This window comes from Leucoraja erinacea, chromosome 32, assembly GCF_028641065.1.
Source record: "Leucoraja erinacea ecotype New England chromosome 32, Leri_hhj_1, whole genome shotgun sequence".
NCBI lineage: Eukaryota > Metazoa > Chordata > Chondrichthyes > Rajiformes > Rajidae > Leucoraja > Leucoraja erinaceus.
This window is the reverse complement of record NC_073408.1, coordinates 24,046,079-24,068,416: the sequence shown is the minus strand read 5'-3', so window position 1 is coordinate 24,068,416 and position 22,338 is coordinate 24,046,079. Positions and strand designations below refer to the sequence as shown.

At 46.7% G+C, this 22,338-nt stretch overlaps 1 protein-coding gene across 2 annotated transcripts in view; it reads left to right on the top strand.

Annotated features, from left to right (window-relative positions):
* The first annotated feature begins 2,523 nt into the window (after positions 1 to 2,523).
* Positions 2,524 to 22,338, top strand: part of LOC129712455 (CMP-N-acetylneuraminate-beta-galactosamide-alpha-2,3-sialyltransferase 4-like) — a 154,754-nt gene continuing 134,939 nt past the window's right edge. Inside the window, exon 1 of one of the 2 annotated variants that reach the window (XM_055660905.1) lies at positions 2,524 to 2,749. The gene's annotated coding sequence lies outside the window, so the exon portion shown is untranslated. The remainder of the gene's footprint in view (positions 2,750 to 22,338) is intronic. The other variant, XM_055660904.1, reaches the window with a different exon arrangement.

Genomic DNA, 22,338 nt, shown 5'->3' with positions numbered 1-22,338 from the left:
AAAAGGACTAAACTTTATCTTCACAAAAAGTAAGTGGGTTTACCTTTGAAGTGGATTAAAACAAATCAAAATAAACATTATTCAGGGTAAAAAAAGAAGTGCCAAACAAGAACTGTGCAAAGTTTCAAAGTACATACATCCGTAAGTGTTATATTTGGTAGTGTCCCCAAAAACTATAATTATAGCCTGCCTGCATGCGAATAAGCACAGTGAACTTGCATGTTATATACGATAGCGTGAGGAAGATTGTATTCCACCAAATATGTCAGAGGTTGTCAGGGAGCACAAGATTACAGATTAGAAGAGGCCTCCTCAAGGAATGTTGTGATTGGAGATAATAGGCCTGTTGGTGTAACTCCATGGTAACCAGAGCCGTAACTAAACGAAGGGATTCTTTAGGCATGTGACAGCAAGGCGGATATTTGGAGTCACGTTAAAGCTGGAAATCTCAGATACTAAACCACATGGGCGGAATAAAATTGATATCATGTGACAAATTTGATTAACAAATTTTTTGGTAATGGTATGTCGTCAAACATATTTGACTATCAGCAACTTACCTACCAGGTGAGCTAAATACTGTGGCAGACATATTAAACCAAAGTATTTGCTGAAATTACAAAGCAATATGGAACACCAGATATCGATTTCTTTGTATTCCGATTGAATCACCACATACCGATGTATGTCGCATGGGAACCCGACCTTGAGCCAGCGGCAATGGATACATTCTCGCTGAACTGGTGGGGGGGGGGTCTAATCTCTATGTTTTCTCCCCTCTTTCTACCTCATCAATCAGGTACTACGGCCTCATTAGTCGGGTACTACGCAAAATACAGATGGACTCTGCTTCAGGTATTTTTATAGTACCCGACTGGCCTACACAGCCATGGTTCCCAGTGGTCCTTGACATGGTCATCGAAACCCCAATGACTTACCCAGTAGACCAGACTTATTAACTCACCCGATATCAGGCATAAGCCACCCATGCCACGATAAAATCAAACTACTGGGTTTGCAGATTTTGAAAAGGCCACTGCTGGGCCTGGGATGGTCAGACAGCACTATCAACACGATGACAGCATCCCACCGCATGTCCACAAGGAAACAATACTTGTCGAACATCAAGAAGTGGGAAAGATACTGTTCGAATACAGGAATTACATATCCAACTACTACAATAACCAATGTACTGGAGTTCCTGGCTGGCCTTCACCACAATGAAGGACTCACCTACAGCACCATTAATACAGCCAGAAGTGCTCTGTCAGCCTACTGGCACCAGGCACCAGGACAACAAGCCATAGGGTCCCAACCGCTGGTGATCAAACTCATGAGAGGCATATTCAACTCTAATCCCCCAGACCTAGGTACACCCAAATCTGGGATGTCAGTGTGGTCCTGACATACCCTAGGGGATGGTCACCAGGCAGGTCCCTCACCCTGGAACAGCTAACCCTGAAGACGGTCATGCTGATGGCACTTGTCTCAGCACAAAGAGTCCAGTCCCTCCATCTACTACGATTGGACAATATGGTTATAACACCAGACCGTGTCTCATTTACCATTCAGAGGCTGGTCAAACAGAGCAGACCAGGAACATCAGGTCCAGTCATGGAATTCCGGGCATCCCCACCTGAACCACGGTTATGTGTCATGACCCACTTATTGAATTACATCGACACAACAAGAAATCCCCAAGGGAGAGGAAAAGCCTTATGCGTCAGCCACAAGAAACCTCATGGTCTGGTGACGAGCCAAACTATCTCAAGATGGCTTTAGCAGGTACTGGGAGCTGCTGGAGTAAATACTAACGTGTATACATCTCACTCCACCAGGGCAGCATCCACATCGGCGGCTAAGAGGATGGACGTGCCTATGGACCACATCCTGGCTAGGGAGAAAAGCGTGGTGGTCTTGGGAGAAAAACTTTCCAAAAATGTTTATAACAAGCCGCTGGCAGAACCTGTATCGTTTGCAAAAATGTATTAGAATCTGCAAATATATAAATTAAGCCCTGGGGAGCATTTTGCTTTGTTATTGTTTAAATAACACCATTATTGTTTTTACAAACAGATCATGGCTGATCACGATAACACACTTCCTCCCTCAAATGACTTCGGCAGCAAGTGAAGTATGAACTGTTACACGGTTTGAAATCACAGAGCTTTAAAATCTTCACGTAGTCACTCACGTGACTCCGAAGTAAAATAGTAAGATTAAACGAGAACTTACCAGTTCGAAGTTTGATCTGTATTTTATGAGGAGTTACGATGAGGGATTACGTGCCCTCCACTTCCACCCTCAATTATAGAGATCAACTTATATTTAAGTTCTCCTTTTCTTTACTATATTTATTTCAATTATTGTGTCTTTCTGTGATTCCACACCGCTGCTTTGAAGTATTACGCGCATGCGTGCTGGACGGGTTCTTCACGTAATCCCTCACCCCCCACCCAGTGTGACAGGGACCAAAGGTCCCACTTAGTCTCGTTCCTATTGTAGTTTTATCCACTGTCCATCAGAATGCAATTGTAAACGTCCGCACATGTCCCTGCCTGTGGATGGGATGCAGAGTGACGCGGTCGCGTTGCGGTGATGTGTTTGAACAGGTTTGCTAGTGCATGCACAGTTTGGGGTGTGATGGATGTGATGTTAGCAAACGCATGCACAGCGGATGGCGTAATGCCGACACGGTGGCCGCGGCATGGTGTGTACAAGCGGTGTGGCTGATCTCTTGCTGTTAAAGGTAGGTAAATATAACGTTGAATGCGAAGATAGACACAACAAGCTGGAGTAACTCAGCGGGACAGGCAGCAGCATCAAGTCTGAAGAAGGGTCTCGACCCGAAACGCCACGCAACCCTTCTCTCTCTCTCTCTCGAGATGCTGCCTGTCCCGCTGAGTTGCTCCAGCTTTTAGTGTTTATGTCTTCAGTTTAAACCAGCATCTGCAGTTTTTTCTTACACATAACGTTTAATGCACCGGTGCTGTGTGTGAGGAAGCGTTGCGAGAGAGCTGTGTATGTATGTGAATGTGCGTGTGAGTGGTGTTGCGATGAGCGGCGGCGTTGCGCTGGGGACGGGCTCGGAGCTCGTAGCCTGGTGACTGCTCCCTGGCGGAGAGACCCGGAGCCCTGGGGCGGCTGCAGATCCCTCCCATGCCCGGGGCCGGGGGGCCGGGGGCCGGCGGGAGGTGGGTGCACGGCGGGGGACGGGGGTCCTTTGTTGTCGGTTTCAACGCAGGGATATTACAAAGGCGGAGCCGGGGACTGAGCGGAGACGAAGCCCGTCCCCCCTTCCACGGCCCACCGAGACAGCCCCGCACCCGGCCGGACCCCTTATCCCGCACCGCCCCTCAATCACTGCCCTTCACTGGTCACTGTCTCCGTCTATCCCCCTCCCATCAAATCCACCCCTCCCTGTCCCACTCTCTCTCTCCCCCCCCCCTCCCTCCCTCCCTCTCTCCCCCCCTCCCCTCCTCTCCCTCTACCCCCCCCCCCCCCCCCCCCCCCCCGTGCTGTGGGCCGGGCTGCGACGCTTCCCGTCCCCGTGTAACGGTGCGTCCGCGCCCGCGGGCAGGAGCCGCTGGAGCCGCTGCCCAGCCCGGACTGAGTTAGCGGGCGGTAGTGGAGCGCTGCTACACAGCCAGGTACACATGGGCGCCGCTACCCCTCTCCCTGCTCCCCTCCTCTCCCTGCTCCCTCTCCCTCTCCCTCTCCCTCTCTCCGCTAACCCTCTCCCTACCCTCTCCCTGCTCCCTCTGCTCCCTCTCCCCTCTCCCTCTCCCTCTCCCTCTCCCTGCTCCCTCTCCCTCTCCCTCTCCCTCTCCCTGCTCCTCTCTCTCCCCTCTCCCTCTCCCCCCCCCCATCCCCTCTCCCCCCCCCCCCCACTCCCCCCCCCCCCCCCCCCCCTCCCTCCCTCTCTCTCCCTCTCCCTCTCCCTCCTCCCCTCTCCCTCTCCCCTCCCTGCTCCCTCTCCTGCTCCCTCTCCCTCTCTCCTGCTCTCCCCCTGCTCCCTCTCCCTCTCCCTCTCTCCCTCTCCCTCTCTCCCTCTCCCTCTCCCTCTCCCTCTCCCGCTACCCTCTCCCTCTCCCTGCTCCCTGCTCCCTCTCCCTCTCCCTCTCCCGCTCCCCTCTCCCTCTCCCTGCTCCCTGCTCCCTCCTCCCTCCCCCCCCCCCTCTCCCTGCTCCCTGCTCCCTCTCCCTCTCCCTCTCCCTGCAACCTCTCCCTCTCCCTCTCCCAGCTCCGTGACCGGCCAGCCCGACGGTGACCCGTGCCGGGGATTGAAGGTCGGCAGCATCTTCAGCCGCTCTGCTGGAACATGGCACGGGGAGATCGCCATTGTGTGCGGGGGAGGGGAGGGAGAGAAGCGTTATGTTCTTGTCTATGTGGGAGAGATGGGGCCCTCTGTGGGAGTGAGAGAGATGGAAGGATAGAGGGTCTGTCTGTTTGTGAGAGAGATGTTCTGTGTGAGAGAGAGGGAGGGAGGGAGGGGGAGTGGGGTTTGTCTGTCTGTGAGAGAGAGAGAGGATCTGTCTGTTTCTGTGTGTGTGAGAGAGGGGGAGGTGTTTGTGAGAGAGGAAGAAGTCTGTGAGGAAGAAAGGCGGTGCGTGTGAAGGGGAGAGAGGGGGGTTACATGTGTGTGAGTGAGAAGGAGCTAGGGAGAGTGAGTGTTTCTGCCCTGAGTCATTGCAGGACTATGTATGGTGACAAGTTAGGAGAATGGGGATGTGTGTTGCTAGTGTGAGAGCGCTGTTTACATGAGAGAGAGAGTTTGCATTCCATGTGATAGTGTGGGTGGGAGATGTGTGCGGCAATGTGATAGAGTGGGTGGGAGAAAGAGACAGAACCAGAACTCTTCTTATCCTTTCCACCCTCCCCTCCACTCCAAGAGAGCTGGTACAATTGATCAATACCCCTCACTGTATACGGACGAAGCCATTACATCATGTTCAAACCTTTTCCAATGTAAAATCTGTTGCAAAGACTCACTTAACAATCAGCCAACTCCTAAGTCATTATAGTTTTGGTTGCTTCCTTCCCACATCCCTTTCTCCACTCAGTTTCCTGAACTGTTAATTATGCTGTTAGCCATGGCATTAACTGCATCTTGTTTATGTTTGGTCTGCAGATGCTTATCATATTCTGTGTTTGCCTTTTCGCATTTTATGGTTTTTTAAATTATTGGGATTTTTGCATTAAAGCAGTCGTTCTCCTTTTCTCATGGACCTGTGTCCACTTTGGATGTTGACTGACCATTATTGTTTAATTGCACATGTATTTTTGGCTCTGTCGTGACTGTGAATTGACCTAATTGTGGCTGAGTTGTGGACACAAACGACACATTGGGCTAGAATAGTATTCACTTGATTTGTTTTCTGGTAATTTCTCTACAAGTCAGTGGAGAGGGAGATGGGGTTTGTGGGAGCTGGTTACTTCTCGACATACGAGGGAATTATTTTGCTGTGGGAAATCTGAATGCTGATCGACTTTGGCAAGGAATTTGGATGTAAAGTCATTCCCTGGTCAATCCTGCAAAGTCCTCTCAAATATCTGGAGACTGGATTCTGAAGGCATGGTGGGACAGCGGTAGAGTTGCTGCCTTACAGAGCCAGAGACCCGGGTTCGATCCTGACTACGGGTGCTGGCTGTACGGAGTTTGTATGTTCTCCCCGTGACCTGCGTGGGTTTTCTCTGGGTGCTCTGGTTTCCTCCTATACTCCAGGATAATGTGTGCTGGGATATTTGGTCAGCACGGACTCAGTGGGTCTAAGGACCTGTTTCCGCGCTGTATCTCTAAACTAAATTGAAAGATAGACAAAATAAGCTAGAGGAACTCAGCAGGCAGGCAGCATATATGGAGGAAAGGAATAGGTGACGTTTTGGGTCAAGACCCTTCTTCAGACATAAGTTTTTGTATCCATCTTTGGTGTAAACCAGCATCTGCAGTTCCTTCTTACATATCTAAACTGGAAGAGCTAACCTACGGGAGTAAAACAGTACAGCACAGGATCAGGCCCTTCAGCCCATCATGCTGCCAAAATAAACAAAGCCACCTGCCTGCACATGATCAGCATCTTCTGGTCTTTTTCTGTTCACATATTTACTACATGCCTCTTAAATGAAGCTGTCGTATCTGTTTCTGCCAAGAATAGCTTCTTCCTCGCTATTGTCAAACTCGTGAACAGACCGCTCCATATGCTGAGGAACAACGTTCTCACCTTCCAGGCTGCCTCGTTGTGGCCCTTGGCCTTTTTCTTCTCTGTTTTAAAAAAAAATCTTGCCCTCAAATCTCCTTTATACTTTACCCCTCTCACCTTAATCTGAATCTTTTCAAGACACCAGCACCTTCTTAATACTAATATGTTCTAGAAAATCAACAAACCTCCCTTATCTCACAATCATCCACATCCTCCTTGGTGATTACTGATGCAAACTACTCATTAAGAACCTTGTCCTCTTCTTCTGAGTCTATGCTTAAACTCCTCCCTTTGGGCATTGTGCTGGAATAACTCAGTGGGTCAGGCAGCATCTCTGGAGGATGTAAATCAGCAATGTTTCATCTTGGACTCTTCACCTATTCATGTCCTCTAGAGATGCTGCCTGGCCCATTGAGTTTCTGCAACACTTTGTGTCTATTTTTGTAAACCAGCATTTATAGTCCCTTTGTGTATGCACCTTCCACCTTTGGACTTGCCGATTCCCTCACTACAAAATTGCAGCTATATTTATGAGGGAGTTAGATGTGGCCCTTGTGGCCAAGGGGATCAGAGGTTATGGAGAGAAGGCAGGTACGGGATACTGAGTTGGATGATCAGCCATGATCATATTGAATGGCGGTGCAGTATCGAAGGGCCGAATGGCCTACTCCTGCACCTAATTTCTATGTTTCTATGTTTCTAAGTGATAGGAGCAGAATTGGGCCATTCGGCCCATCAAGTCTGCTCCACCATAAAATGATGGCTGATCTATCTCTCCCTCCTAACCCCATTACTCCAGCTTTAGAATTCCCCTTCATCCTATTTATCAAGGGCATTTCAGCTCACCCTTTATATTCCTCAAGGGTCTTGGCTGATTTCAGCTTTCTAAATTTGCATATTGTTCTTTTTCTTTTTCTTTTTGAACAAACCTACAATATCTCGTCATCTAAATGGCGGTAGAATGTATAAAGGTGATTTTGCCATCAGTGGGGAAACCCGAGACGAGTTTCTCACCACCATGGGTTTGAAATATATCAGCACCCCTTCATCACCATAGACTTTGGGTTGCATTACAGCAATCCAGGGGAGAACGTGCAAACTCCATGCAGACGAGCACCGGTAGTCAGGATAGAACCGGGGTCTCTGGCGCTGTAAGGCAGTACATTGCATTGAGAACATTGGACTTTGTCAATGGAACTGATTCGATACCATGCTCTACAATGCTGAGAAGTGTATTCTGCACTTCCCTTCTTCCCCTTTGCTCTTGCCTATTGCACTCGAGTTTGACTTGGTTGTGTGCATCTGATTTAGTTAGGTCGCATACAAAACAAAACTTTTCATAGAATGTTGAATATGCGCCAATAATAAACCTAAACTGGAATTCTCTCCCAACAGCGCTGTGGGAGCATCTTCAACAGGAGGGGAGCAATGAATGGAGCTCAATAACCCCTTACCAATAGATTAGGACAACAAATTATAGCATTTGTGTAGGAAAGAACTGCAGATGCCGGTTTAAACTGAAGATAAACACAAAAAGCTGGAATAACTCAGAGGTTCAGACAGCATCTCTGGGGTAAAAGTAATATGGACGTTTCTGCTTGAGATCCTTCTTCAGACTGAAGAAGCGTCTGAAAAAGGGTCTCGAGGCGAAACGCCACATTCCTTTCCCACAGAAATGCTGTCTGACCCGCGAAGTTACTCCAGTTTTTTGTATCTACAAATGATGGCATTTGCGGGAGATAGCTACAGCCTTAAAAATAAATGAAAAAATAATCATTTGGTAGACATAATTTTTAGAAGCAATAAAGTGCTGCCATCTGGAATAGAAATATCATTGTTCAAAGCCCCTTGGGTTAGGATGCGTTAGACCTTGGGTTTAAGTCCATCTGAACCTGGATAGGAAATGTTTAGAGGGATATAGGTTAAATGTGGGCAAATGGGGTTAGCATAGATAGCCCAGCATGGACAAGTTGGGCCCAGGTTTCCTTGCTGTATGATTTATGACACTATGAATTAATCCTTTGGTTCTGATGAATTGTTGTAATCTATATATTACTAAATCTATCATTTTATTTGTTTGATTGAATGTATACGTTCGTGTGCGTGATATTCTAAAACCCTGCCAAAATGGTACATGATAGCGCTACATTTTTTGGCCCATCTTACTCGCCATATTCCTGGGATGTAAAAGGGACAGGTTTCGTTCGGATTGATGCTATATTTTACAAGTTATTGACATTTTAAACTTTACAAAAATCACTTTTCAAACCACTTTTCCACAAGCCCTCACCGTCGGCAGCGTTCAACGTCACAATGACGTTACAATGGGATCCCGAATCTCATTTACATTTAAAAATCGCGATTTTCAAAACAACTCAGTTTTAATCAAATTCCGTTTTCATTAACAGCTAACATTGTGTTTATGCTATTTTAGTGAAATATTGCGATTTTCATTGTGGTGGGGGTGTGGGATAGGGGGGATGTTTCATTTAAAAAAAACATCGTGAATTTCATTGTGGGGCGGTAGGATAGGAGGGAGTGGAGGAGCAAGGGGATCGAGGGGGTATGGAGGGGGGAGGGAAGGGAAAGTGGGGGAGGTGAGGAGGGAGATTGGGGAGGGGGAGAGATAGAGGGGATGAGGGGGGGATAGAGGGAGAGAAAGGCAGTGGGGGAGGTGAGGAGGGAGAGTGGGGGGTGGGAGAGGGGGGAGGTGAGGAGGGGGGGAGAAGGGAGATAGGGGAGGGGGGTAGGGAGGGGAGAGGGTTTAGGGAGGGAGGGATGGAGTAACCAAGGAGAGGGACGGAGAGGTGAGTGGGGGAGGGGAGGAAGAGTGGGACTGGGGGAGTGCTGGAGGATGAGAGGCAATGGAGGATAGGGTGGAAAGAGGGATGGCGAGGCGCAGTTGGGAAGGATTGCCGTGACTTGCATCACAACGGGGATCTCTGGTGTCACAAAGGGAACCCCTCAGCCGCGTCTGCACAGTTGGGGGCTATGGGTCAGTGGTGGAATATTTCATTGGGGGACGGGGCCCAACTGGTCCGTACTTGGTCTAGTAATAATTAAAATTAGGGCAGCATGGTGTCGCCGCAGTAGAGTTGCTGCCTTACAGCGCCAGGGACCCGGGTTCGTTCCTGACTACGGGCATTGTCTGTACGGAGTTTGTATGTTCGCTCGGTTTCCTCCGGGTGCTCCGGATTACTCCCACACTCCAACGACATTCAGCTGTTAATTGTAGGTTAATTGGCTTTGGGAAAATTGGGAATTGTGCTTAGTGTGTAGGATAGTGTTAGTGTATGGAGATTACGGACCGGTGCGGACTCAGTGGGCTGTAGGGCCTGTTTCCGTGCTGCACCCCTGAACTAAATTACTTTAAAAATAAGTTGTGATATGGGAAAGCAGAGTCTGTTACATTTGTATAAAATCTCTTGGGAAAATGAACTGGGTTTGCCGATGCCTACGTGATTCCTCGATATCAAAACGTAATGCTACTCTGAGTAATGGCCGAAAGTTAGATCAAGGTCAGAAGAGGGAAGATAATGGAGTTCCCTTTAAAGGGTATAATAATGGAGAAACACTCTGAATTGTGAAATAGGCAATAGGTGCAGGAGTAGGCTATTCGACCCTTTGAGCCAGCACCGCCATTCACTGTGATCATGGCTGATCAACCACACTGAGGTCAACCATTTGGGCCTTCACATTGGTTCTGGCCCAGAGACTGTCTAGATTGGTCTTCATTGGCTCAAATAATGCCTTTGCCCCAGCCAACTATTCACTTTGAATGCCTATGGATCTGAACAATTCCCTTTTGAGACCAGATTGTTCCCTTAAAGATCATGAGGTCAATGGTTCAGCGCTGTATTTATTGTCATGTGTATTCAAACACAGTGACATGCTTGTTCTGCACGCCATCCAGACAAATGGCACTATACACGAGTCCAATCTTGCAACTTCAAAGTCTCTGAAAAGTCTGGTCTTAGCCTAAGGTCGGCACGGTGACGCAGCTGTCCAGTTGCTGCCTGACAATGTTCACAGCTCCAGAGATCCGGGTTCAAGCCTGGCTACGCGTGCTGTCTGTACATAGTTTGTGCGTTCACCCCGTGACCCACATGGGTTTCTCCGCGTGTTCCGGTTTCCTCCCACATTCCAAAGACGTACAGCTTTATAGGTTAATCGGCTTTGGTTCAAACAAAATTGTAAATTGTCCCTGGTGTGCAGGAGCGTGCCAGTGTACTGTGATCGCTGGTCGGTGCGGACTCGCTGGGCTGAAGGGCTTGTTTCCGTGCTGTTTCTCCGGATGTTTCGGATTCCTCCCACACTCTAAAGACATGCGGGTTTGTAGGTTAATTGGCTTTTGAAATTGTCCCTGATGTATGAGATGAAACTAGAGTATGGATGCTCGTTGGTCGGCATGGACATGATGGGCTGAAGGGCTTATTTCTAGGCTGCATCTCCAAACTCAACTAAACTAAATTAAAGATAGACACAAAAGGCTGGATTAACTCTACGTTGTGAAACCAAAATGTATAAAAAAATACCCTTTATTAAAATCTGACAATGTGCACTTTAATCACGTGATTTTTTCTATTACAAATCTCAAATTGTTGAGTACAGAGGCAAATAAATAAATGATGGGTCTTTGTCCCAAACATAGAAACATAGAAAATAGGTGCAGGAGTAGGCCATTCGGCCCTTCGAGCCTGCACCACCATTCGATATGATCATGGCTAATCATCCAACTCAGTACCCCATCCCTGCCTTCTCTCCATACCCTCCTCTGATCCCTTTAGCCACAAGGGCCACATCTAACTCCCTCTTAAATATAGCCAATTAACTGGCCTCAGCTACCTTCTGTGGCAGAGAATTCCACAGATTCACCACTGTGTAAAAAATGATTTTCTCATCTTGGTCCTAAAAGATTTCCCTCTTATCCTTAAACTGTGACTCCTAGTTCTGGACTTCCCCAACATCGGGAATAATCTTCCTGCATCTAGCCTGTCTAACCCCTTAAGAATTTTTGTAAGTTTCTATAGATCCCCCCTCAATCTTCTGAATTCCAGCGTGTACAAGCCGAATCTATCCAGTCTTTCTTCATATGAAAGTCCTGCCATCCCAGGAATCAGTCTGGTGAACCTTCTCTGTACTCCCTCTATGGCAAGAATGTCTTTCCTCAGATTGGGAGACCAAAACTGTACGCAATACTTCAGGTGTGGTCTCACCAAGACCCTGTACAACTGCAGTAGAACCTCCCTGCTCTTATACTCAAATCCTTTTGCTATGAATGCTAATATACCATTTGCTTTCTTCACTGCCTGCTGCACCTGCATTCCTCCTTTCAATGACTGGTGTACCATGACACCCAGGTCTCGTTGCATCTCCCCTTTTCCTAATCGGCCACCATTCAGATTATAGTCCACTTTCCTGTTTTTGCCACCAAAGTGGATAACCCCACATTTATCCACATTATACTGCATCTGCCATGCATTTGCCCACTCACCCAACCTATCCAAGTCACCTTGCAGCCTCCTAGCATCCCCCTCACAGCTAACACTGCCCCCCAGCTTCGTGTCATCCGTTTCTTTACTCAGAGAGTGGTAGCGGTGTGGAATGAGCTTCCAGTGGAAGTGGTGGAGGCAGGTTCATTGGTATCATTTAAAAATAAATAGGCATATGGATGAGAAGGGAATGGAGGGTTATGGTATGAGTGCAGGCAGGTGGGACTAAGGGGAAAAAAAGTTGTTCGGCACGGATTTGTAGGGCCGAGATGGCCTGTTTCCGTGCTGTAATTGTTATATGGTTATATGGTTATGGAGGGCACTGTAAATACGAAGAATTGTCTCGACCCGAAATGTCTCCCATTCCTTCTATCCAGAGATGCTGCCTGTCCTGCTGAGTTGCTCCGCTATTTGTGCCTACCTTCGATTTAAACCAGCCACCGCAGTTCTTTCCTCGTGTCACACACACACACACACACACACACACACACACACACACACACACACACACACACACACACACACACACACACACACACACACACACACACACACACACACACACACACACACACACACACACACACACACACACACACACACACACACACACACACACACACACACACACAGAAATTAGGTGCAGGAGGAGGCCATTCGGCCCTTCGAGCCAGCACCGCCATTCATTGTGATCATGCTGATCGTCCCCAATCAATAACCCGTGCCTGCCTTCTCCCCATATCCCTGGACTCCACTAGCCCCTTGAGCTTTATCGAACTCTCTCTTAAATCCATCCAGTACTTGGCCTCCACTGCCCTCTGTGGCAGGAATTCCATAAATTCACGACTCTCTGGGTGAAAAAGTTTTTTCTCACCTCAGTCTTAAATGACTTCCCCTTTATTCTAAGACTGTGGCCCTTGGTTCTGGACTCGCCCAAATTTGATAACATTTTTCCTGCATCTAGCCTGTCCAGTCCTTTTATAATTTTATGTTTCTATAAGATATCCTTCAGAACTCCAGTGAATACAATCCTAGTCTTTTCAATCTTTCCTCAGATGACAGTCTCGCCATCCCACGGATCAATCTCGTGAACCTATGCTGCACTGCTTCAATCACAAGGAAGTCCTTCCTCAAATTAGGAGACCAAAACTGTACACAATTGTACACACAGACACGCACACATTCCAGATTTGGGAGTTATACCAGGAAGGACGGAACTTCTCAATACTGTTTTCTTTGGGAAACAGGTCTGAGAGGAAATCCAATGGTTATCCTAAGTTAAAGGGATGTAACCAGCAATTGCTGCTTCCACCAAACTCACTATCTAGCAAAGTCACACTTGGGCCGTGAATTCCAGATACTGCGTACATATCACTGACGCTGATATGTGGTATACATGCTCGGAGTGGAATTTCCTGGGAGGGGAGGATGGGGAGGGGTGATCTTTACTCAGAGGGTGGTGAGAATGTAGAACGGCCACCCACTGGAGGAGTCTGATAGAGATATATACATTAACAACGAAAATTGATCAGGTAGATAGTTTAAAACTTTTTCCCATGGTGGCTTGTCTAGGACAAGAGGGCAGGTTTGAGGTAAGGGCTGCACAGTGGTGGTAGAGTTGCTGCTGTACAACGCCTGAGACCCGGGTTCATACTGAGTTTTGTACGTTCTCCCCGTGACCTGCGTGGGTTTTCTCTGAAATCTTTGGTTTAACCATATAATAACCATATAACCATATAACAATTACAGCACAGAAACAGGCCATCTCGACCCTTCTAGTCCGTGCTGAACACATAATCTCCCCTAGTCCCATATACCTGCGCTCAGACCATAACCCTCCATTCCCTTCCCATCCATATAACTATCCAATTTATTTTTAAATGATAAAAAACGAACCTGCCTCCACCACCTTCACTGGAAGTTCATTCTACACAGCTACCACTCTCTGAGTAAAGAAGTTCCCCCTCATGTTACCCCTAAACTTCAGTCCCTTAATTCTCATGTCATGTCCCCTACTCTCAGTGGGAAAAGCTTTTCCACGTCAACTCTGTCTATCCCTCTCTTCATTTTAAAAACCTCTATCAAGTCCCCCCTTAACCTTCTGCGCTCCAAAGAATAAAGCCCTAACTTGTTCAACCTTTCTCTGTAACTTAGTTGCTGAAACCCAGGCAACATTCTAGTAAATCTCCTCTGTACTCTCTCTATTTTGTTGACATCCTTCCTATAATTAGGCGACCAAAATTGTACACCATACTCCAGAATTGGCCTCACCAATGCCTTGTACAATTTTAACATTACATCCCAACTTCTATACTCAATGCTCTGATTTATAAAGGCCAGCACACCAAAAGCTTTCTTTACCACCCTATCTACATGAGATTACACTTTCAGGGAACTGTGCACAGTTATTCCCAGATCCCTCTGTTCACCTACATTCTTCAATTCCCTACCATTTACCATGTACGTCCTATTTTGATTTGTCCTGCCAAGATGTAGCACCTCACACTTATCAGCATTAAACTCCATCTGCCATCTTTCAGCCCACTCTTCCAACTGGCATTTACTCCAACTCTCGTATATGTTTGTAGGTTAATTGGCTTGGTGTAAATTGTCCCTAGGTGTGTGTTGGGTAGTGTAGGATATACAACTTGTGTAAAAAGATAAACTGGGTGGCATAGTCATGGTGGGCTGAAGGGCCTGTTTCCAAACTAGACTTTGTAAAGGGTTTCGACCCGAAACATCACCCATTCCTTCTCTCCAGTGATGCTGCCTGTCCTGCTGAGTTACTCCAGCATTCTTGTGTCCATCTCAGGCAATGGGTCTGCTATGCAAAAGGGACGATATCTGTCCTGTAATTACATCAAAATACACAACTCTTGTATTTTGTAATAAATCTGATTTGTGGATCATAGCCTGAGAATACAGCGAGCATGTGAGCTTTGTTACATGCTCACAGAGTCACAAGGTCACAAAGAATTTAGTGTTCGCCCTAGTGGTCTCTCCACTTGCAGGCAAGGTCTCTCTGCAGTTCGTATAAAACACAGACTTTTGTTCTGGGCTGCAGAAAAGCTTTTGGAAAAGCCTAAGTTATTACAGTGAGGCCGAGGAAATGAAATAACCAGCCCATCCATCCTGTTTTGAAGTGTATGGCCATTTTTTAAAAGACTATTTTGTAATAAGGCCACAGTAGAAAAGGATAAGTGGGTTAAAACCTTGAATAGTAGTTAGACATTTCCAACTTTAAAAACAAAGACTGCAGATGCTGGTTTATACCAAAGATAGATACTTCGGGATGGAGTAACTCAGCTGGTCAGGCAGTATCGCTGGAGAAAAAGGAAAGGTAAAGTTTTAGACTTGGATCCTGAAGAAGCGTCAGAATGATCCAAAATGTTATTATCTGAATGGTGGCCGATTAGGATAGGGGGAGATGCAACGAGACCTGGGTGTCATGGTACACCAGTCATTAAAAATAGGCATGCAGGTGCAGCAGGCAGTGAAGAAGGCAAATGGTGTGTTAGCATTCATAGCAAAAGGATTTGAGTATAGGAGCAGGGAGGTTCTACTGCAGTTGTACAGGGTCTTGGTGAGACCACACCTGGAGTATTGCGTACAGTTTTGGTCTCCTAATCTGAGGAAAGACATTCTTACCATAGAGGGAGTACAGAGAAGGTTCACCAGACTGATTCCTGGGATGTCAGGTCTTTCATATGAAGAAAGACTGGATAGACTCGGTTTGTACTCGTTAGAATTTAGAAGATTGAGGGGGGATCTTATAGAAACTTACAAAATTCTTAAGGGGATGGACAGGCTAGATGCAGGAAGATTGTTCCCGATGTTGGGGAAGTCCAGAACGAGGGGTCACAGTTTAAGGATAAAGGGGAAATCTTTTAGGACCGAAATGAGGAAAACTTTTTTCACACAGAGAGTGGCGAATCTCTGGAATTCTCTCCCGCAGAAGGTAGTTGAGGCCAGTTCATTGGCTATATTTAAGAGGGAGTTTGATGTGGCCCTTGTGGCTACAGGGATCAGGGGGTATGGAGAGAAGGCAGGTACAGGATACTGAGTTGGATGATCAGCCATGATCATATTGAATGGCAGTGCAGGCTCGAAGGGCCGAATGGCCTATTCCTGCACCTATTTTCTATGTTTCTATGTTACTTATCCATGTTCTCCAGAGATGTTGCCTGACCCGCTGAGCTACTCCAGCATTTTGTGCCTACCTTTGTTTTAAACTTTAGATTCCCTGGACTGATGTAAAAGGCTTGTGAAGAGACGCAAGAGAATCCTGGTGTTATTTATAAATGGAGGAAAGGCAGCAATATTCCCAGTGGGTATTGTATCTATTCTTAGTTGGAAATTAGGCAAGTTATTGTCCAATTCTGGCCCCTGTACCAAGGAAGATTGGTAAGCGTTTTGGCTAGGTACAGTGAAGATTTCCTGGAATTAGTCTCAGGATGTGTGACTCAATATACATGGTGTAACTGGAAGGGCTGGGATTATTAGCAGCATTGTTGAGCAGACGGATCTTGAGGTGCTACGGGATCTTAGGGCCCAGGGCACCCACCATCCTATGTTGGAAAATAAACTTGCCACACACATCTCTTTTAATCTTTGTCCCTCTCATCTTAAACCTGTGCTCATAGATAGTCAATGAACAATAGGTGCAGGAGTAGGCTATTCAATGGCTGATCATCCACAATCAGTACCCCGTTCCTGCCTTCTCCCCATATCCCCTAACTCCGCTATCTATAGGAGCCCTATCTAGCTCTCTCTTGAAAGTATCCAGAGAACGGGCTTACACTGCCCTCTGAGACAGAGAATTCCACAGACTCACAACTCTCTGTGTGGAAAAAGTGTTTCCTCATCTCTGTTCTAAATGGCTTACTCCTTATTCTTAATCTGTGGCCCCTGGTTCTGGACTCCCCCAATATCGGGAACATGTTTTCTGCCTCTAGCGTGTCCAAACCCTTAATAATCTTATATGTTTCAATAAGATATCCTCTCATCCTTCTAAATTCCAGGGTATACAAGTCCATCCGCTCCATTCTCTTAGCATATGACAGTCCCGCCATCCCGGGAATTAACCTTGTAAACCTACGCTGCACTCCCTCAATAGCAAGAATGTCCATCCTCAAATTAGGGGCCAAAACTGCACAATACTCCAGGTGTGGCCTTGTACAACTGCAGAAGGACCTCTTTGCTCCTATACTCAAGTCGCTGTCAAGTCAAGTCACTTTTATTTCTATAGCACATTTAAAAAAACAACTCTCGTCGGCCAATGCTTTACAATTGGTGGAGGTACTAGCGTTATATAACAGTGGTTCATGGATTAAGTACATACATAAATACATACATATAGTCCTCCATCAGAGAACGTCAAGAAAGGCTTGAGAGTAAAGATGAATTTTAAGTCTCGACTTAAAAGAGTCGATGGAGGGGGCAGTTCTGATGGGAAGGGGGATGCTGTTCCACAGTCTAGGAGCTGCAACCGCAAAGGCGCGGTCGCCCCTGAGCTTATGCCTAGACCGCGGGATGTTCAGTAACCCCAAGTCGGCCGATCTGAGGGGCTGGAGGTGGTGTGGTAGGTAAGCAGACTTTTGATGTAGGTGGGGGCAGGCCCATTGAGGGCTTTGTAAACATAAAGAAGGATCTTGAAATTTATTCGGAACCGCACCGGAAGCCAGTGGAGAGAGGCCAGGATCGGGGTGATGTGGTCCCATTTTCGGGTGCCCATCAGGAGTCTCGCTGCAGCGTTTTGGACCAGTTGCAGGTGGGACAGGGAAGATTGGCTGATGCCAGTATAGAGGGAGTTGCAGTAATCTAGGCGGGAGGAGATAAATGTGTGGATGATTTTTTTGAGGTCATCAAACTGGAGGAATTGTTTTATTTTAGCTATCGTCCGGAAGAAGCTAGCTTTTACCATGGCATTGACTTGTTTGTCAAATTTCAAAGCTGAGTCAAATATCACGCCAAGGTTTTTGACGTGAGGTTTGAGTAGTGGGGTAAGGCTTCCAAGGGTGCCTGCTATCATTTTGATTGACTCCGAGGGGCCGAGAAGGATGACCTCAGACTTACTCTCGTTTAGTTGGAGGAAGTTCTGGGCCATCCAACACTTTATACCCTCGAGGCAGATTTGATTGTTTTTTGAGCTTCAGGGTGAGATAGAGTTGTGTATCGTCTGCGTAGCTATGGAAGGAAATGCCATGCCTTTGAATAACTTGGCCTAAGGGGAGCATATACAGGGAGAAGAGAATGGGGCCAAGGATGGAACCTTATGGAACCCCACAGCAGAGGCTAGCTGGGTAGGAGAAGGAGTTGCCTATGTTAATAGAGAAACTCCTTTCATCTCCTTTGAGGTAGGAGACGAACCAGCTCAGGAAAGTACCATCAATACCAACCCCGTACCTGAGACGGTCAATTAGGATGGTGTGGTCCACTGTATCAAATGCTGCGCTGAGGTCGAGAAGGAGCAGGATTGCACAGTCGCCGGAGTCAACGGTGAGCAGTAGCTCATTATGTACCTTCAACAAGACAGACTGTGCAGTGGTGGGCCCTAAAACATGATTGGAAAGTTTCCAAGATAGTATTTTGGTGTATACTCAACTCCTCTTGTTTTGAAGGCCACCATGCCATTTTCTTTCTTCACTGCCTGCTGTACCTACATGCTTACTTTCATAGACTGATGAACAAGATACCCCCCCCCCCCCCCCCCCCCCCCCCAAATCTCGTTGTACTTCCCCTTTTCCCAACGACACATTTAGATAGTAAACTTTCTTCCTGTTTTTGCTACCACAGTGAATAACCTCACATTAATCCACATTAAACTGCATCTGCCATGCATTTTCCCACTTCCCCAAGCTGTCCAAGTCACCCTGGATTCTCATAGTCATATATCCTGGACACAGGCCTTTGTCCCAGCTTGTCCACGCCAACCAATATGCCCCATCTACACTAGTCCCACCTGCCTCCATTTGGCCCATATCCCTCTAAATGTATCCTATCCATGTACCTATCCAAATGTTGTGATAGTACCTACCTCAGTCTTTGACATTTCCACCCTAAGTTCTGACTGTCTACCCTATCCATGCCTCTCATCATTTTATATATCTTAATCAGATCTCCCCTCAACCTCTGACTCTCTAGAGAAACAAAGAGGTCCTTCTGCAGTTGTACAAGGCTCTAGTGAGACCACCCCTGGAGTATTGCGCAGTTTTGTCCCCTAATTTGAGGATGGACATTCTTGCTATTGAGGGAGTTCTTGCTATTGAGGTTTACAAGGTTAATTCCCGGGATGGCGGGACTGTCATATGCTAAGAGAATGGAGTGGATGGACTTGTATACTCTAGAATTTAGAAGGATGAGAGGGAATGTTATTGAAACAGATAAAATTATTAAGGGTTTGGACATGCTAGAGGCAGGACACATGTTCCCGATATTGGGGGAGTGCAGAACCAGGGGCCACAGATTAAGAATAAGGGGTTAGCCTCTCTCTCTGGCTAATGCACTCTAATCCAAGTAGCATTCTGGTAAACCTCCTCTGCACCCTCTCCAAAGCCTCCACACCCGTCCTGCAATGGGGCGACCAAATCTGCACACAATACTCCTAATGCAGTCTAACCAAAGTCCTAAAAAGATGCATCGTGACTTTCTGAAAACTGAGCAGATGAGTTAACTTGGCAGATTCAATGAGAATGACCTGTTCCTCTGTACATCAATACTTTTAATGGTCTTGCCTTTAACTGTTCACTTTCCTTTGATATTTGACCTACCAAAGTATTAAGCTTGTTTGGATTAATCTCCAATTGTCATTTCTCTGCCTATATTTGTAAGTAATCTATATCTTGCTGTATCCTTTGACAGCTTTTGAAGCAGGGTTGCAGAGAGGGCTTCGGAGTAGTGTAGATGGACAAAGAGCTGGCAGATGTTGAAAAATGTCTTTGAAAGGCAGAGTACAAAGGCAGTGCACATTTGAAAAGGTGAGGTAATGGTATGCAGCATCAGGGAGCCTAAGAGAGTCTCCATCCTTCCCCCAGCTAAGTCACACCAGCTTCTCGTTCTCAACTAACAAACAGCTAACAATGGCCTGTTTTGTTTATCTTTGTTCCTTTTTTTGCCTCTCTGCCATTCATTTGTTCTATATCTCTCTACATCACCATCTATATCTCGTTTCCCTTTCCCCTGACTGTCAGGTCTGCAGAAGGGTCCTGTCTGAAACGTCACCTATTCCTTCTCTCCACAGATGCTGCCTGACCCTCTAAGTTCCTCCAGCATTTTGTGTCTATCTTCGGTATAAACCAGCATCTGCAGTTCCTTCCTCAGCATTTGCTTTGTCTTTTAAAACTTGCCTTCCTAATCGCTTGCTGTACCTGCATGTTAACTTCCAGAGATTCACATGCAAGGGCCTCTGGAAGTCATGTTATATATCATTATTTTTCATTATTTCACCTTTTAAAGTATGCAGTGGCTTTCTACGTAGGAGCTTCAGTGAGCGACTCGCCAGCCCCGCAAACACTCGCCAGCCCTGGTGACCCGTCCGCATCTGCCCCCACCGCTGCTTCTGCTTCCATCCCTCCCTCAGCCCCGGCTCTCTTAACACCCGCGGCCCACGCAGTTGATGAGTTTTTAAATTTTCGTTGATCACAGAATTTCTCACGACAGAGCGTGAGGAATTGGTGATCAGCGTGAGAGCGTGAGAATTTGTCGAAATGCGTGATTTGCACGCTCAAAGCGTGAGAGTTGGCAGCCCTGAAGTAAGAAGGCAGCATTTTAGGCCCGAGATTAAAAAAATTCCCCACTCAGAAAGTTGCATATCTTGGGATTTCTCTACACAGAGTTCAGTTTCATTTTATTGTCACGTGTACTGAGGTACAGTGAAAAGCTATTGTTGCGTGCTAAGCTGTCAGCGTAAAGACAATACATGATTTTAACGAGTAATTTACAGTGTACAGATTTACGGTCCGTGTATAGTTCTGGGGAGGCTCCGTGGCTGATTATGTTCAAGGCAAGAAGTTGACAAGTTTTTGGATGTGAAGAGAATCAAGAGAAATGTAGTTGGTACAGGATCGTGTTACTGGGGTCGGGCACGACTGTGTGCACAGCAGAGCTAATGGGCTGAATGCCTTTTATCTCTTACGTTCTATAATTTTGTCATTCACGTAGGTCCTTTCCTGCTGTGGTTTTGTCTGCTGCCTCATGGTGAGTAATTGGAAAATGTTCTGAATTAGTATCATCATCCGTTTGTAGCCCATCACCACATATTTCCCCTACTGCTAACCTCTCTGGCTTATGACCTGTATTCTGTGTAAGGCATTGGCTGCTTTGACTAGCATTGGAATCGTAGAAACATAGAAACACAGGTGCAGGAGTAGGTCATTCAGCCCTTTGAGCCAAAACCTCCATTCAATATGATCATGACTGCTCATCTAAAATTAATACCCCATTCCTGCTTTTTAGAGTCTTGACTTCTTTCTGCCCTGCTTCTGTAAATGTATTTTCTTGTTTATTTTTACTCGCTGTGTTCCTTTCACTATGGAGCATATTTCTGTGGATACGCTTGATCCACAACATCTCATTGATGTCTGAAGATTCAGTCTGAAACAGTGTCTCATCCCAGAACATCATCCATTTCTTCTTTCCAGAGAAGATGCCTGTCCCGCTGAATTACTCCAGCTTTTTGTGTCTATCTTTGATTTAAACCCGCACCTGCAGTTCCTTCCTACACATCTCATTGATGTCCGGCTTTGAGCTTCCTGATCAGGGTCTATGCTAGTTTGCCTGTTTGTGGTGTCACATGGCAGTTGAACTGTCCTCAGTGTGAAGACAGGACTATATCTCCACAAGACCTTCCACCAAGATGGCATGGTGGGTAGCAGTACAGTTGCTGCCTTGCACCGCCAGAGAACCGGGTTCGATCCTAACTAAAGGTGTGGTCTGTACGGTCTCCTCATGACCTTCGTGGTTTTTCTCCGGGTGTTCCGGTTTCCTCCCACACTCCAAAGACGTGCAGGTTGCAGGTTAATTGGCTTCGATAAATTGTAAATTTACCCTAATGTGTCAGATAGTGCTAGTGTACGGGGTGATTGCTGGTCGGCATGGACTGTGGGCCGAAGGGCCTGTTTCCATTCTGTTTCTCTAAAATCATGGACAGATGCAGCTGCTACAGGTAGATTAGTCAGGACAACGTCAAATGTATCTATCCCTGGTGTTAGACACAAAAAGCTAGAGTAACTCAGCGGAACTCAGCGGGTCGGACAGCATCTCTGGAGAAAAGGAATAGGTGACATTTCGGATTGTGACTCTTCTTCAGACTGTTGCCAATTCCTTCTCGCCAGAGATGCTGTTTGAGCCACGGAGTTACTCCAGCTTTTTGTGTCTATCTTTAGTTGAAGCCAGCATCTGCAGTTCCGTGCTACATATTAGTTCATTACCTACATGCCTCAGACCTGTCTGGTTGCTGTGCCCTCAGGACTTGTTGCTCGGTCCATGCAGGAGTTGCCAAACGTTTCATCATAGTGGACTCTCATGTTCCCACCCAGAGAACATTTGCCCTTTGCCTATGCTATTTTGAGTGCTTCCTTCAAGTGTCTCTCTGTGTCGGCTCATCAGGTGACGGAGTCAGTAATGATAATCAGGAGACACAAGAAACC